The following is a 16,715-nucleotide window of genomic DNA, read 5'->3' as shown; positions in this document are numbered from 1 at the left end:
TTGCTGCTTGAGTGGAAGAGAAGGCCTTACGGCCTTAACTCTGCCAGATAAAATAAATCATTATTATTATTATTATTATTATTATTATTATTATTATTTTTCCTGGCGAACAGCGTATTCCGAATCTCACCGGACCGGTGAACAACAATGACGTCACGCTGCAGAGAAATAGAAACAAAACTGCTGGAAGGTTCGATGGCTATCATGGCGGCTGTAGAAGTTGTTGTCTGTGCTACGCTAGCAAGATTTTGCGAAATTTCCATACTGTCATCTCATTCAAAGAAAAGAGAGCATAAACAATTTCTTTCTTGAACCGGTAGTAATAACTGGTCCGTTGACATGTTCGCTCATAAGCCATTAACATATTGTTTTTACGTTGTGCTCATTACAAACAATACAGCAGAACCAAAGCAGAACACACCGCCATGATACAACAGTGTACGACTGCTAATTCCTGACCTATACAAGAACCAATCAGATTCACTGATGGCGGCTGATGGAGACTGCCACCACCTCTGAAAGCTGATGGCACCGGTGCAACACCAGTGACGTCATCGTTGAAATTCGGAACACCGTGATGCCATCGGATTGCTCAGCGTCGAGATTCGGAATACGCCCAAAGTTAAGGCTATCAGGCATTCTCTTCCACTCAGCCTGGATGAAAGCATATACACGAATATACATATACAAGTATTAACTTAAGAAAAAAGATTGAATACATACCAATACAATGACAAAATTAAAGAAATAATACAATTTACATAATCAGATTGATTTACATTGAAACAATGACAATGACCTAGAAATTATTGTTAATGGAAAGAACAAAGTAATAACTGTATATTAAAGATATAGGTACAAAAAACTAATTTTGTGCATTAAAAATATTCCTAAATAATCTAGTTTTAAATGACTGAGGACTAAGACTACCTCTGATGTTCAGCGGCAGCGAATTCCAGGAGCGGGCCAAGGCTACTGAGAAAGAACTTGAGTACAGAGATGTCTGATGATGTGGTATTGATAGCAACAGTTAAAGTTGTGAACGTGTATTACGATTATGATGTGAAGCTACAGAGAGAGGCAGCGAAAAGTTACCGCACTATGCAGTGCTGCTACGGGAGTGCAGTTTGTGAATTACCTTACTTCAGAGTACTTTAGTCAGTTATATGTGCCATGACATATCCTACAAGAGAATCGTGAGCAAACTGAAATAAAATAATTGGAGTTTCATTATTATTATTATTATTATTATTATTATTATTAATTTAATTTCTTGAACTTATAAATGGTGAGACGTTAGAATCATGACATTTGTATTTTGACTAATGATTTCAAGTTCATATCGGTTTTGGAACACAAAATTGCGAACACCCCTAACATTTTATCACGATACTCCACTATACTATCGCAAACAACCTATATATTAGGTGTTTAATTTGTAACTTAGTCAATTTTGTGCATTATCTCTTTTTTTATTGCTTAAAATTATGTATAAAATCGCAAATTTATGTCATATTCTTGCAATCTCTCTATACCTTCGATTATAATTTCTAATTTTTTTAAATTTTGTTTTAACAGAGTGTAATTATTGCATAACGTATTTACTATTGTTTACTGTCTATTAATTAGTGTATTTATATTGTAACTATGACTCATGCCTACTACTACTTCTTTAAAATTGTGTATTATCTCTACATAATGTATTTCACATGTAACAAACACAACATTAATATACCAAAGAGTAAAATAGGATTTCAATATTTGGATAACAATAATAATAATAATAATAATAATAATAATAATAATGATAATGATAATGATAATGATAATGATAATGATAATGATAATGATATGATAATGATAATGATAATAATAATAATAATAATAATAATAATAATAATAATAATAATCCGCCACTATATTTGATGATTCTCAATCTGGATTCAGAAAGATATACCTAAAGTGGATAATATATTTGTTACACGAACGCTGCTAAAAAAAATTAAAGGTGAGTTTGAGCAAGATGTACGTACGTTGTTTATTGATCTCAAAAAGTCTTTCGACAGCATTGAGAGAGATTACCTTTGGAATATTACGAGAGAATTTGACATCCCTCAGAAATTCATAAATTTGTTGAAAATGTGTACAGTAAATTCCAATTGCAAAGTTAAAATACAGAATTTATATATCCAACAACTTCAATGTTACTATTGGAGTTAAACAGGGTTATTCCTTGTCACCTGTACTATTCTATTTACGTATTGAAAAAATACATATGAGCCGTTCAGAGGAGAAGTGGTGTAAGACAAAAATGGGTAATGAGGGTTAAAATAATCATTCTGTAAAATACAGCTAAAAGTACCAATTAGTATTCAATTTATTTAAACTATTAGTAGTCAGTGTATAGCAAGAAGGACATATTAATTGCTACTTTGCGCTGTATTTTACAGAATTTTTACTTTAAACCTCATTACCCAATTTTGACTTACACCACTGTTGCTCTGAAGAGCTCATATATTCAAGCAATAATGTCTTCAGAATTTGGTACAAAGAAGGAGAGAAAAAAAAAATAATAATAATAATAACAACAATCATCACCGACTTTGCAGGGATTAGGCATCTTGCCTGTTCTATCTTGACAGTGTTAGGAACATCTTTTGCTCGGGCGCCCTATATCTCTTTCCTTGAGGCTGGTAATTATTTACAAAGACTGAAATTCTTCCATTATTCATACGACCCAAATGGTCTCTCCAATTATCCTTATATTATTCTATTTTTTTTTCATTTATGCTGTATATAATTAATTCTTTTCTTATAACTTCATTTTGTACCCGATCCACCTTTGTACAGCCTTTTATCCTATGTAAAAATCTCATTTCAGATGACTGAATCTTACTTCTATCACTTTCTTGTGATATCCTAGACTCACTTCCAAAAATTAATACTGATACAGCCATAATCTTATAAAACTTCAACTTTGTATCTTTTGGAGTTTTATTTTGCAGAGTTCTATTTATTGTCCCACATATTAATTGAAATTTATTCAATTTATTTTCAATGTCTCTGTCTCTGTCATAACATACATTCATCCCAGATAATCAAAATAAGATACTTGTTCCAACACTTTGTTTTCTACTATTATTTTTGAGCGCACAGGGTGCTTACCTCGATGTGCCATAACTTTTGTTTTTCTTATGGATATTTTTAAATTATATTATTTTTCACTTTGATTCAGCTTATATACGGAAAGTTATAATTCTCTTCATTGTTTTGTATTATTACTATATTATCATGTGCATATAGCAATACATTTAGGCATTTGTTTCTATTAATAGGTATGCCTGCAGTTACTTCAATCTTCCATTTATTAATTATATCATAATATAAATACGAAGATTGTAGATAATAGACTGCAACCCTGTCTTACTCCCTGGGTTATTTTTATGGGTTCTGATTTTAATGTGCCTGCATTTATTATTATTACTAGCCGTACCCGTGCGCTCCGCTGCACTTGTTAGATATAAATATAAAGTAATTACATAATTAAAATAGGACATCTCGTCCAGGTAACATTCGTGTTTGATAGAAGGATAAATCGTTTAATATGTCACTTAATTTAAATTGTATTTAAATAATTAAAATGCGATCATTTTGGTCCAGAGACCACTCATTTAGTGCAATGATAATTCCTTTAACATATTTCCTAATTGTTATTACATGCAAATAATTAAAACATGATCATTTAGTTCAGAGAACATCCGTTTTTGGTGCAATTTGATCCCATCAAAATTTTGCTTGGAATGAAACGTATAGGAAATCATTTTCAAAGAAACTTTTGTTATGTAACATTTTTCACAAAAATTAATAATAACGGAGATATTTCGATTTATTTAATTCAAGCCCCCTTATAACCCCCCTTTTAAATAAAGTATTTTGAATGCCATATAGCCTAAAATGTAAGTTATAACGAACTTAATTTATATTCCAATTTTCATCGAAATCCGTTCATCCATTATCGCGTGAAAAGGTAACAGACATCCAGACAGACAGACAGAGAGACATACAATCAAAAATTTCAAAAAAGCGATTTTCGGTCTCAGGATGAATAATAATTATACATGTTAACACCAATTGTTAATTCTCTGATATGAAAATGAATGTGTTCATAAACATTATTTTAAGAAATACAGGAAATGAATATACAGAATAGCCTATCAAGTTTTCTATGCATAAGAAGCTATTTTAATTTTATCTGTCCTGGATTCACTCAGAAGTTACTGTAATAACATTATAGCATTATGTCCATACAGAGAAACTACACTTTCCAATGGTGAAGTAATAATTAATTATACAAATCGGTTAATTTAGCTTCCGATATTACTTCATACAAACAGAGAAACATTCTCTGTAGGCTATGTTTCATAGTTTTAGATTGTTATTGTCCAAGACCCCTTATAGACGAAGTTATTTGTTTTTTATTTCATTACACGGCCTTAGATGGCGTTGTTATTGTAATTTTGAAACTCATTTATCGCATTAAACATCAGTCCTATCAAAATTCTGTATGGAATAAAACTTATCGGAAATCATTTTTTAAAGAAACTTTTGTTATGCAATATTTTTCACAAAAATTAATAATAAGCGAGATATTTCGATTTATTTAATTCAAGCCCCCTTATAACCTCCCTTTTAAATAAAGCATTTTGAATGCCAAATAGCCTAAAATCTAAGTTACAACGAACTTAATTTATATTCCAATTTTCATATAAATCGGTTCAGCTATTATCGCGTGAAAAGGTAACAAACATCCAGACAGACAGACATACAAACAAAAATTTCAAAAAAGCGATTTTCGGTTTCAGAATGATTAATTATACATGGTAACACCAATTATTTTTGGAAAATCGAAAATTACCAGAACAATTTTGGCTACACATTTATTATTAGTATAGATAGATTATTATTATTATTATTATTATTATTATTATTATCATTATTATTATTATTATTATTATTATTATTATTATTATTGTTGTATTTCTATATAGACATTTAACAGTTTCAACAAAATGTTTAGGATAGCCATTATTATACATTATTTCCCACAATTTGTTCCTATCTATAGGGTCGAAGGCTTTTTCGAATAATAATAATAATAATAATAATAATAATAATAATAATAATAATAATTTATTTATTTAGAATATTAACTTTCAAAACAACAGCACAAGGCCAATTACTGTTTAGCACGATACAGAACAGAACAAAACAACAAATGATGATGAGCATGAATGATAGAAAATGGCAATGAGATGAAAATACAAACAATATAATATTCTACATTAATCATAACAAAGTAAGATAGCACAAATAATTATTAAAATTAATAAAGTGAAATAATTAAAATAATGGCAACTGAATAGAATGAATTACAAATGTATTAATGAAATCATATCAATGAGACTGGAATAATATAAGTAATATTGTAACGATATGCAATTGACAAAAAAAGAATACTAATACAAAAAATGCAATAAAATGAACAACTACGGTACACATTACATAATAGAGATAACAACAAAATGAGTATAGATTACAATGATTAGTTTACAAGAATTAATATTGTTATATTTTATGGAAAGGAGATGATTCATACAGAAGTATTATCAATATGTGTAGAAGATAATGCAATTAATGTTAGCAAAGGCATTGCGATATTCTAATACTTCTATACATTGAATGGATCGAAATCGCCTAAATGTAAGTTAGCATTTTTAATACATCTGGAGACCGGAGAGGAAGATTTATAATAATAATAATAATAATAATAATAATAATAATAATAGGAATAAAACGTTAGATGGAAGAGAACAATTATCAATTAGATTTAGAACATTGGAATCGTTATGTTAGATGATTATCGACCTTTCATAACCTTCACACGTACTTGAAAATGACCAGAGATATAGCCTACCCCGCAACACGCAGAACACAGCCAGTAGGGGTGGTTATGTTGAAGGGGATGGAGCGTTCGTGCTCCTTTTCTATCCCGCATGTGTAGTAAAAACCCAGCCCTGCATCAATTCATTCCGTTACATCAAGTGAAGAAGAAGATACATCTAGGGGACCATAATATTTCCTTCAATTTTATGGAAATGCATAAGATAGATACACACATATATCGAGACTAAAAAATGGCCGACTATGGCCTGTTTCAAAACCAAGATCACTTTTTTTAGACGACCGTCACATAAAATGGGTCCCACGAGAAGAGATATCACTTTCCATAACGTTTATCCTCATAAACTTATCTTAGGGAAAACTGTTGGCTGAGGGTGCGGACCACGTGATCTTTCGCCGTTCATTTTTGCCTTCTAGACAGTTGGACGATACCTAAATGAGGTTTAAGGGGCTTCTGAGGTTAGGAGGGTCTGTAAGTAGATCTGAGGATCTAAAACTGCTTTGAACTCTAGATCGTAAGAATTTAATGGCGGAATGGAAAGGGGGGAAATGGAATGTGAAAATGCATCGATGTATGAGATGTTACCCTTTAGGGACACATTTTACACCCTCCTCTTTATTCTCTCCTTTCCCCCCTCTCCCTTTCGACCTGGACTCAGACCTTTATATCTCTTCTCTTTCATGACCCGAAATTACTCTAGCCTACATTTTTTATACCGAGGAGAAAATGTCCTATTTCTACAGAAAATTCTAGTTATCATAGTGCACGGAATTCCACTATCACGATCATTAAATAATTTTAAAATATTCAATTATGAATGTTGCAACTGAAGATGTTAATCATCTTCGATTGATAATTAAAAACGGTTATGATTAATCTTTCAGTTTTACATTTTACGTCTTTCCTAAATTATGTCAAAATATAGTAGTTTACCCAGCGTACAGGAAATTTTAAGTATCGACACTTCGCGTCGGTACCTATGATGTAGCATGACTGATTTCAATGACCTTGAAACCACTTTGAGCATGAGATTCTGTTTTTTTTCCTAGAGCTGGTCTGACATCACACCAGCTAGCAGTCGACACAGCGGAAATATAACAGACATGCAATTAATACATATAGGTACATTATGTAGCTTACTCAAATAAAATAAATTGGACCGATGAAATAATAATCCGTCATTATCTGTAATGTCTAGACTCTAGAGTTCCTTTATAATGAGAGTTGAGATGTTGACCCCTGATTTGATAGCGCTGAAAATGGAGAAACAAAACTCCTATGAGAAGTAAAACCATATTCATATATAGGTTTTTTCTATAAATATTAAACGAATTTAATAGAGTAAGGGAGGGGATTGTCGGATAGGTCTGGTAATGTCGGATAATCTCGGATAACATATTTCTTTTCCATCGAATGGTGCAATCTGGTGTGAAAATAATGCATTACGTTCTCTACAAGTAGACGAACATCTGCATGAATAGCCATTACTGTTGAGTGCTTCACTGTGTGTGAATAGCGTGTTTTCAACGTTTCTGCAAAAAAAAAAAAAAAAAAAAAAAAAAAAAAAAAAAAAAAAAAACTTTTTGAGGGTAAGTAATGTGATTAATTCGTTACAAGTTATTGTTATATTTACACAACATGGTATGCACTGTTTGATATACCATAAATAAGGCTTCTTAATTCTCTAATTGCAGAAATGCTATCGACAACATGTTTCATGCAGCTGGCTTGTTTTACTGTTTGTGAAGAGTCGGCCAATGTCGGATACTAGCTGAGGGCAATGTCGGATACAAGCCGAGAGCAATGTCGGATATTACCCGAGGGCATTGTCGGCTGTCTTTCAATGCTGATCGCTACATAAAATCTGCCTTAAACCCATTTATATGTTTTCTATAACAAACCACTACATTTTTACTAATGGGTATTTTTAATTAATATAAGTAATTAATTTTCTAATTAATCGAATATTATGAAGTAACGAATTGTTTCTTCTTCTAATATTTTTAGATGCCTAAAGTAAAAGAAAAAAGAGATTGAGTCTAAAAAAATGGAAGTCTGAAGATATGGTAAATGCCATTGTCGCAGTACGGGAGAAAAGAATGGGCTATCTTGCTGCTTCCAAAAGATTCAATGTACCTCGATCTACGTTATTTGATTATGCACGGTCCAATTCTGAGCCCACCAAAGCCGTTAAATCGAAACTTGGACGAAAACCAATACTCCCAGCTTCACTTGAAGAGAAGCTAGTTGACTATGTGTTAATGATGGAGAGAAAATATTTTGGATGAACCAGAAATGATGTTAAAAGGCTTGCATATCAGTTGGCTAAACAGAACACCATTGTAATAGTTTCTGATATGCAATATATTATTTTAAATGCATTATCATACCTCCTACATAATAATGCCTAATGTATCCGACATTAGCTTCCCATTCTGTTTTCTCTTTGCAAGTTATACAGCAAATACACATTACGTAAATTACCTAATACGTATGTAAAATCTGCAGGAACCCCAAGAGGTTATTGTAATACTAAGTAATTGCAGTTCTAACTTTTTTCAATTACCTTTATTTTGAAACATCAAAATGGTATCCGACAATACCCCCCCCCTTACTCTACATAATTTTATAATGTATTGCATCATTTTATAATAATATTTATTATATATAAAACATAAAAATTTATTATTATTACATTTAGTTTATCACTGAGAAATAAGGAAAAGCTGTTAATTTGAATTGATTGGAAGCAAAACCGTTACTGAATTATGTAACAAAGTACGCAATGTTTGGATTGGATCCTGTGTCTCAACTCTTATATTCATTTATTATCGAGAAACTCTAGCGTGTGCTCGATTACACTGACCTCTAGAACTTGAAAGTAGAACTAAACGATGACTGAACGTATGAACACAGAAAAAAAGAACAGGAAAATTCGCCTAATGTCCATTCTATATAATCCCTATTCGATGGTTTAGCTTTCCCTAATATTACACCTTAAATATTTGGGCACTAAAATGATGAATTTCGGGCTTCCTTAAATTAATTAAAATCGTAAACTATTCATTAAAATGATAGAGTGATAAAGAAAACAATAGATAACATAATATAAATACATGTCACGTAATCTAAAAAGGAAAAGAGAGAGAGCTGAAAGTATATAGGAAAGTAATTCTTAAACTGTGGTCCGCTGACCTATGGCCATCCGACAGCTAATAGTCAGGAATCCTCAAGTATGTTTTGAAGCTAAAATTTCTTTATTTATTATTATGGTTTATTTCATTACAAAATGTAAGAAATATTGTAGATATGTATACATTCATTGTTTTAAGATTATTGAAACTTAAATAAATAACGAAAATCTTATCTGTAGTATTATATCTGATTATTTATCTATTTATTTATTTACTTATTCATTTATTTATTGATTTACTCATATACAAATTTATTAATTAATTATTTACTTTTATTCATTCATTCATTCATTCAGTCAGTCATTTATTTATTTATTTAAAATATTTTAATTATTAATATCTTTCAGAAATGTTTTTAAATTTTTTCTGTGGATAGGAGCGTGATTCAGGAGAATTTAAGTAATTTAAGGTATACTATATAAACGAATATGTTTAGTATACATAAAGAGGTAGTGTTACAAATAAGAAATAGAGGTACAAATATGAAATAGTGTGATATACGACCCGAGACATGTTGTATTCTTGTGGAACCCTTCCAAATTACTACGCACTGATAGCCTCTTTAGCGGGAATGTGTTAGTTTGCAGTTAGAAGCTGAACTATTGAAACGTTTATCATTATTGCGTTTTGAGGAAAGTTAAAATTTTGGCGGTAAGTTATTTTCTTGAATATACATTGCTATTCCTCAATGTTACATAATGTTAATGATATATACTGTATCTATATATATACTGTATATATATATATATATATATATATATATATATATATATATATACACACACACACACAGGGACATCATTTTATTTTTACTAACATTTTTAATATTAACTGTCTATACCTTTAGAGAACCGGAAACACCGCTTGCTCCCCCCTCCAAGACTGGAGTTCGATGATACTGGCGTAAAACACAAACCACTCTACTAGGTATGGGAAGGAAGAAAAGTAGTTCATCCATTTACGTAAACTAGAAAATATCGCGATTTTGAGTTTGATAATTTTCATTAGGTTTTTCTGTATTAAGAATAAGTGCATTTACTCACGAAGTGAGTTATCCATGCGAACGTATTCATTATGCAGTGTATATTATACTGTCTACAGCACATTAGCGTACAATATAGAGAAAGAAGTTAAATTGAAAAATAATCATAATATGAATATTTAAACACAATTTTGAAAATGGTGGCCGTTCATTTCGATACAGGCTTCAGTTCTTTTGTGCATATTATCGCACTATAGACTATTGCATCTAATTCCAATTGCCAGTTTCGTCCTTCGTACTAGTAACTCATGTTGAAATAATTCTGTACCTACTCTACGTACTGTAAATTCAATCTTCACTTCTGCCCGACCCGAAAATATAAAATTACTCAGACATGCTATCTACTGTCCGTCCAAGTGGTTATGCCGCAGGATTCTAGAAAGGAAGGAAACCACGTGACAGTTAATTACTTAACGAGGCCCTTTTATTTAAGTTAAATTAAACGGCTATATAATATTACGTAAACTTCCAATTCCTAAGACAAATTAATGTTTTCAGAAAAGAGCTAAGACAGCCCAGCTATTACAGAGGGGCGAGCAGAAGCAGGTGGGGGAAATCGGGATGCGACGTAGGCAAACGTACTGTACCTGTGCGTAAATATGATTCAATATTGAAAGCTCTTTCGTCACTGGAAAACGCGAACATATTTCTGGAACGTACTATACTCAGTAACTCAGTACTGCTACCTATCTGCGGTCTTGGTTTTGTGTGGAGTTGGAACTTCCTTAGTAGAAGGGGTGGGAGTGAAATACATTCAAAAACTCAGGTACAATAAAAATTGAAGTAAAAATAAAATGATGTCCCTGTATATATATATATATATATATATATATATATATATATATATACATTTATTTATTTATTTATTTATATTATATCCTTAAAGAGAAAGAATCTATGTTTAATTGATTTCTTTTTTAAATTATTACATGTTTTGAGGTTATGACTTACAACAGCAGTGTGTCACAAATATGAAATACTAGTATTATTAATATTCTATCTTTATACCCTCGTTTCCTGTTTCGTTAGTAGTGTTGGCACCTGTAGGAGGAGGGAAAACCTCACCTACCAACAAACTTAGAAACTTCATGAAATGCAAAACCAATGCAAGAATCCATAAAACACTTTCGAGAAAAGACGTGAGAAACGATTCATCTGGATTCAATATTACGGTTGGGAAAACACCTTCTAATGAAGATGCTGAATGCTTATTCTGTGCTTTTCTTAGTAGAGGCCATTTTGACTTTGCAATTATATCAGTCTTGTAACTTGTTAATAGTATTCCATATTTGTACCTCCATTTTTATGAAGGAAATGTGTTAGATACTTAGATTTTTAGGGAATTATTTCATGCAAACATTTTATAACATCTTACGAACGTCTAAGTCCGGTGTACTTTTCACAGGGACATTCTGCAATAAACAGGACGTTACTTTACGTTCAGTATTCAAAACATGTAGATTCCAAAACGAAATGGTATTCCATATTTGTAACACCACCTCCATACAGGATATTTAAAAAATACGGGGCATAATTTCAAGTATGTATTTCCCACATGTAGACAATCAAAATAGTTCATTACAACATGTGTCCGGAAATGCTTTATTTCCGAGTTATGGCCTTCACAACATTGAAATTCACCGGAACGTTTTCCTTTCCGCAGGTCGTTGCCGTCAAAGGAGACATTAAGAGGGCACTCTGACAGTTCATTCCGAGGGGAAGGTTACATTCAGTGTTGTGTAGGCGTTAGACTATGCGACATGTATTCAAATCAAACAGACTTACGGGGCAGGCGTACACAAACCTCCTGGAAAACACTATACCTCATGTTTTAGAAGACACTCCACTGATCAATCGTCAACACATTCACTTCTTGCATGATGGCGCTCTTGCACACTTCAGTCGTACGGCTCGCCGGTACTTGGATCGAAAGTTTCCTGATCGATGGATAGGTAGAGGTGGCCCAATTACTTGGCCTCCACGCTCACCTGATCTGAACCCTCTCGATTTCTACTTGTGGGGCCATTTAAAATCATTGGTTTATTCGTCTCCGGTGCCTGATTTGGAATCCCTTCGTTATCGAATTGTGGCATGTTCTGAGGACATACGCAGTACTCCTGGAGTTTGGGATCGTGTTCGCAGGTCAATGAGACATCGATGTGAGGTCTGTATTCAAGCAGGAGGTGGACATTTTGAACATCTTCTGTAATGACAACGACCTGCGGAAAGAAAAACGTTCCGGTGAATTTCAATGTTGTGAAGGCCATAACTCGGAAATGAAGCATTTCCGGACACATGTTGTAATGAACTATTTTCATTGTCTACATGTGGGAAATACATACCTGAAATTATGCCCCGTATTTTTGAAACACTCTGTATATACGCCCATATATTAAAAATGTAGAATTCACTGTATACTGTTGTGTAAAGTATTAGTAAGTGCAGTAATGTATAAAGGACACTTCCTTTGTTAACTTACTGTATTTGCTGCGTTGCAAATCTTTTTGGATCACCGAGTTTTGTTGTAACACTTCTCCTCAGACTACGCGACCTACTTTTAATAAAAGACTCGTATATTAGGTGTGCTGTATACCACACATCCACGAGTCATACTTATAACTAAGTGCTTAACATACAAGAGTGAGTAAAATATGTGAATATAATTAATTTATGAATTTGAGTGCTTCTATCGCGGCACAAAATAAGTTCAAACGTGTTGAAAATGTTTTTTGTTAAAGTGAAAGATATGGCAATGATTTACAAGAGGAGAAATTTTAATTATCGATAAAGCTGCGGAGGGTTCTAGGAAGCTCTATGTTTTTCAGTCATTTTGTATGAGATTTTTAATCATTTCCAATTGTTTGGGAATAATTTAGTGAGACGTGATTTCTAACCATAAAAATAAATCCAATTAAGCAACTAGAACTTCAACACGATATGGAATTCGAAAACTGATATAATTGTTATCTGAATAGATCCTAGAATTCCAATCCATTTCTATGCTTCTCTTCAATATCATAAAGTATTTCATCAGCTACCATGCAACTTTTTTGTTCGGAATGCTTGTTATGCTTGACGGTGGAATTGTTATACCGAGATAGTGATTAAGTTGACTTAGTAATTAGTTGCAGAGAATGAGACTAGATTCTTGTCCAAAGGGGGGAGGTGCACCTACCGTTAGTATAATTTAGCTCTATTTCAAAATTGTTTTCCTCAGGTTCTTAGAGGGTGGAATCGATATGATTGTGCAGATTGAAGCGGACAATGATATACCATACAATTAAACCAATAAAAATCTTTTATGCGTTTCGTAATTAAGTGATTGGTTAATTATTAAATTAGGCTGAAAATCTGCGTAGTTTGGCAAGAGTTCGTCGCCTACTCACGTACGAAACCGTATACTCATTCGCTCTGAAGAGCTGAGTTCCGCAGAGAGGCACATTTGCGAAATTTAACATGTTTTAGGGAAAAAAAGAATACAGAACCCATTTTCCATGCTAATCTTCTGGTTTTGAAACTTGTCTACGAAATGTAGCAAGGGAAATATCCTTTCTCATTTTTCAGAGATCAGGAATGTACACGGAAATATTCTAAATGTCACTTCCTTACAAGCCGAAGGTCAGAATGTATGATGAAGAATGGGTGGAGCGGAGAAAATTCTCTCCGACACCGGGACTCGAACCCTGCTTTTCAACTCTACGTGCTGACGCTTTATCAACACAAGCCAACATTCTGATGGGGGCAGATAAAGAAAAGTTAAATTTCTTTCTTTCACCATGTTAATAATGTCAAAAGAAGTGCTTATACAAATTTTGGCCACTTGACCGCAATTACGAGAGCAGTAAAAAAAATAAGTTCCCCAGAGGCCGTAAACAGAAAAAGAAAACACAGTTTCATTGGACAAATTTATTGGAACAGACACAGCAATTGTTGAGCTATTTTTCAACGTATTTTCCATCGGAATTGAGACATTTCTCATATCATGGGATCGACAGAGAGAGGTGCAGACGCAGTCAAACGCTGGTTTCGTTCTCAGGCGGCTGACTTCTACGACACAAAAATTGATCCCATGGTATGACAAATATCTCATTTCCAGTGGGGGTATGTTGACAAATATAGCAACAAGTGCGGTATCTGTTTCAATAAATCTTTCCCTGCAATTGTGCCTTTTACTGTAAACTTTCCCAGGAAAAATCACTTTCTCATAATTGCTGCCGAGTTGCCAAAATTTGTATAAGCTCTTCTTTCGACATTATTAACATGGTGAAAGAAGAAAATTTAACTTTTTTATCTGTCCCCATCAGAACGTTTGCTTGTAAGCCACACTGGATTCCAGTTCCGATGCCGGATTGTATCCTCTGCACAAAGTATGTTGGAAATTGTGCCAGTGTCATACGTGTGAGACAGTGCATGAGGGTTCGCCACTAAAGGGAAATTGAGAGGTGGAACTTAAACTGGGAGGATTCAATCCGGCATCGGTACTGGAATCCGGTGTAGATTAGTGGATAAAGCGTTAGCACGGAGAGCTGAAAACCCGGGCTCAAGTCCCGGTGCTGGAGAGAATTTTCTCCGCTCCACCCATCATTCATCATATGGTAATGCAGAATTTCTGCACGGAAATATCATATGTAGGCCCTACTTCACATTAATCAGAATGTATATTATCGGCTCTATATTCTTGCACACTTTTTCCAACCTTTTTTTAGTCTCATATTTAACGACGGTGTATCAACTACTTTGTTCTGTATGGTTGTGTGTGTGTGTGTGTCCACACCTGTGGAGTAACGGTCAGCGCGTCTAGCCGCGAAACCAGGTGGCCCGGGTTCGATTCCCGTTCGGGGCAAGTTACCTGCTTGAGGTTTTTTCGGGGTTTTCCCTCAACCCAATACGAGCAAATGCAGGGTAACTTTCGGTGCTGGACCCCGGACTCATTTCACCGGCATTATCACCTTTATCTCATTCAGACGCTAAATAACCTAAGCTGTTGACAAAGCGTCGTAAAATAACCTAATAAAATAAATAATAAAAAAATGTATGGTTGTGAAACTTGGACTCTCACTTTGAGAGAGGAACAGAGATTAAGGGTGTTTGAGAATAAGGTTCTTAGAGAAATATTTGGGGCTAAGAGGGTTGAAGTTACAGGAGAATGGAGAAAGTTACACAACGCAGAGCTGCACGCATTGTATACTTCACCTGACATAATTAGGACCATAAAATCCAGACGTTTGAGATGGGCAGGGCATGTAGCACGTATGGGCGAATCCAGAAATGCATATAGATTGTTAGTTGGGAGGCCGGAGGGCAAAGACCTTTGGGGAGGCCGAGACGTAGATGGGAAGATAATATTAAAATGGATTTGAGGGAGGTAGAATATGATGGTAGAGACTGCATTAATCTTGTTCAGGATAGGGACCAATGGCGGGCTTATGTGAGGGCGGCAAAGAACCTCCGGGTTCCTTGAAAGCAAGTAAGTAAGTAAGTAAGTAATTAAGTATCAACTACTGAGTTCTTTAGAATCAATAGCATTAGTGATGCTGAGCTGAGTCACCAGATTCTCTATTTGATTACCTGATATTCGCTTTACAGTAGGGAAATACTAAGGAAAATATGCAACGAGATATTCAGCCGAAAGTGGAATCAAACCCATGCCCATCCGCAGTTGCGGATCAACAGGAAAACGCATCTAAAATGGCCATAAAATATTCTTTATCCTCAAGAAACGTTACGATAACGATTTAGATACCTGGAAGCTGATTTGCAAAAGGATGGGACAGGTGTGGCGACATGTCCTTATTAAAACAAATTCTTCACAATGCTAGAATGAAAAACATCGGCTCACTATCACGGGATAGAGAAACAACAAACATAGCTGTGACTAGTCGATGATTTCAGTTTTAATATACAAGCGTAACATTACTGAATCACTTCGTTATTTCCTTATCTCACACTCCTTTCTCTGTGACGTATGCCATGCTTGGAGAAATTCTGCGTCCACTGTACCGCCTAAGCTACGCCGGTGACATCACTTTGTTACAGGGATGTATAGGAAATATCGCGTGAACTAACTTCGATTCCTTTGCGTGCTATCTGGCAGCGACAAAAAGACAAAAGTGAGCAAAATGAACGGTATAAAGTTGTGAATTATAATATGAAATGAATAACTTATTGGATACACGGGGAAAGAATTAGACTGGGAGGTCCATAACGTAGATTTGCGGCATTTAAAAGAAGTCTGTCGCCAAATTGAAGTACGTGAGCAAAAATTTGCATGTCATTCAGTAGCCAAGATATAATTCAACTCTCTGCTCTTATGGACGTAAACATGCGTGTGGGTTTATTCTATTGTCCACCTGTAATGCATCCATCCATCACCTAGGTATTGGGGTACCATAATGGATATTAATAGCGTATTGATTATTGGACCGAATAGTATACGATCGATGGGCCAGTAGGAACTACTGTAAAATAAACATTTAAAACATTTTAACTCTTATGAATTTAAGTTAACGATCCAGTT

The 16,715-nt window shown here is 33.9% G+C and overlaps 1 protein-coding gene across 1 annotated transcript in view; it reads left to right on the top strand.

The window, feature by feature from the left end:
- LOC138699525 (neural cell adhesion molecule 2-like) overlaps positions 1-16,715 on the top strand; it is a 1,056,814-nt gene that overhangs the window by 828,241 nt on the left and 211,858 nt on the right. The gene's annotated exons all lie outside the window — the stretch shown is intronic.

The sequence above is a fragment of the Periplaneta americana genome, chromosome 5 (genome assembly GCF_040183065.1).
Source record: "Periplaneta americana isolate PAMFEO1 chromosome 5, P.americana_PAMFEO1_priV1, whole genome shotgun sequence".
Lineage (NCBI taxonomy): Eukaryota > Metazoa > Arthropoda > Insecta > Blattodea > Blattidae > Periplaneta > Periplaneta americana.
Note: the sequence above shows the minus strand (reverse complement) of the source record. Positions and strands in the feature narration are given on the sequence as shown.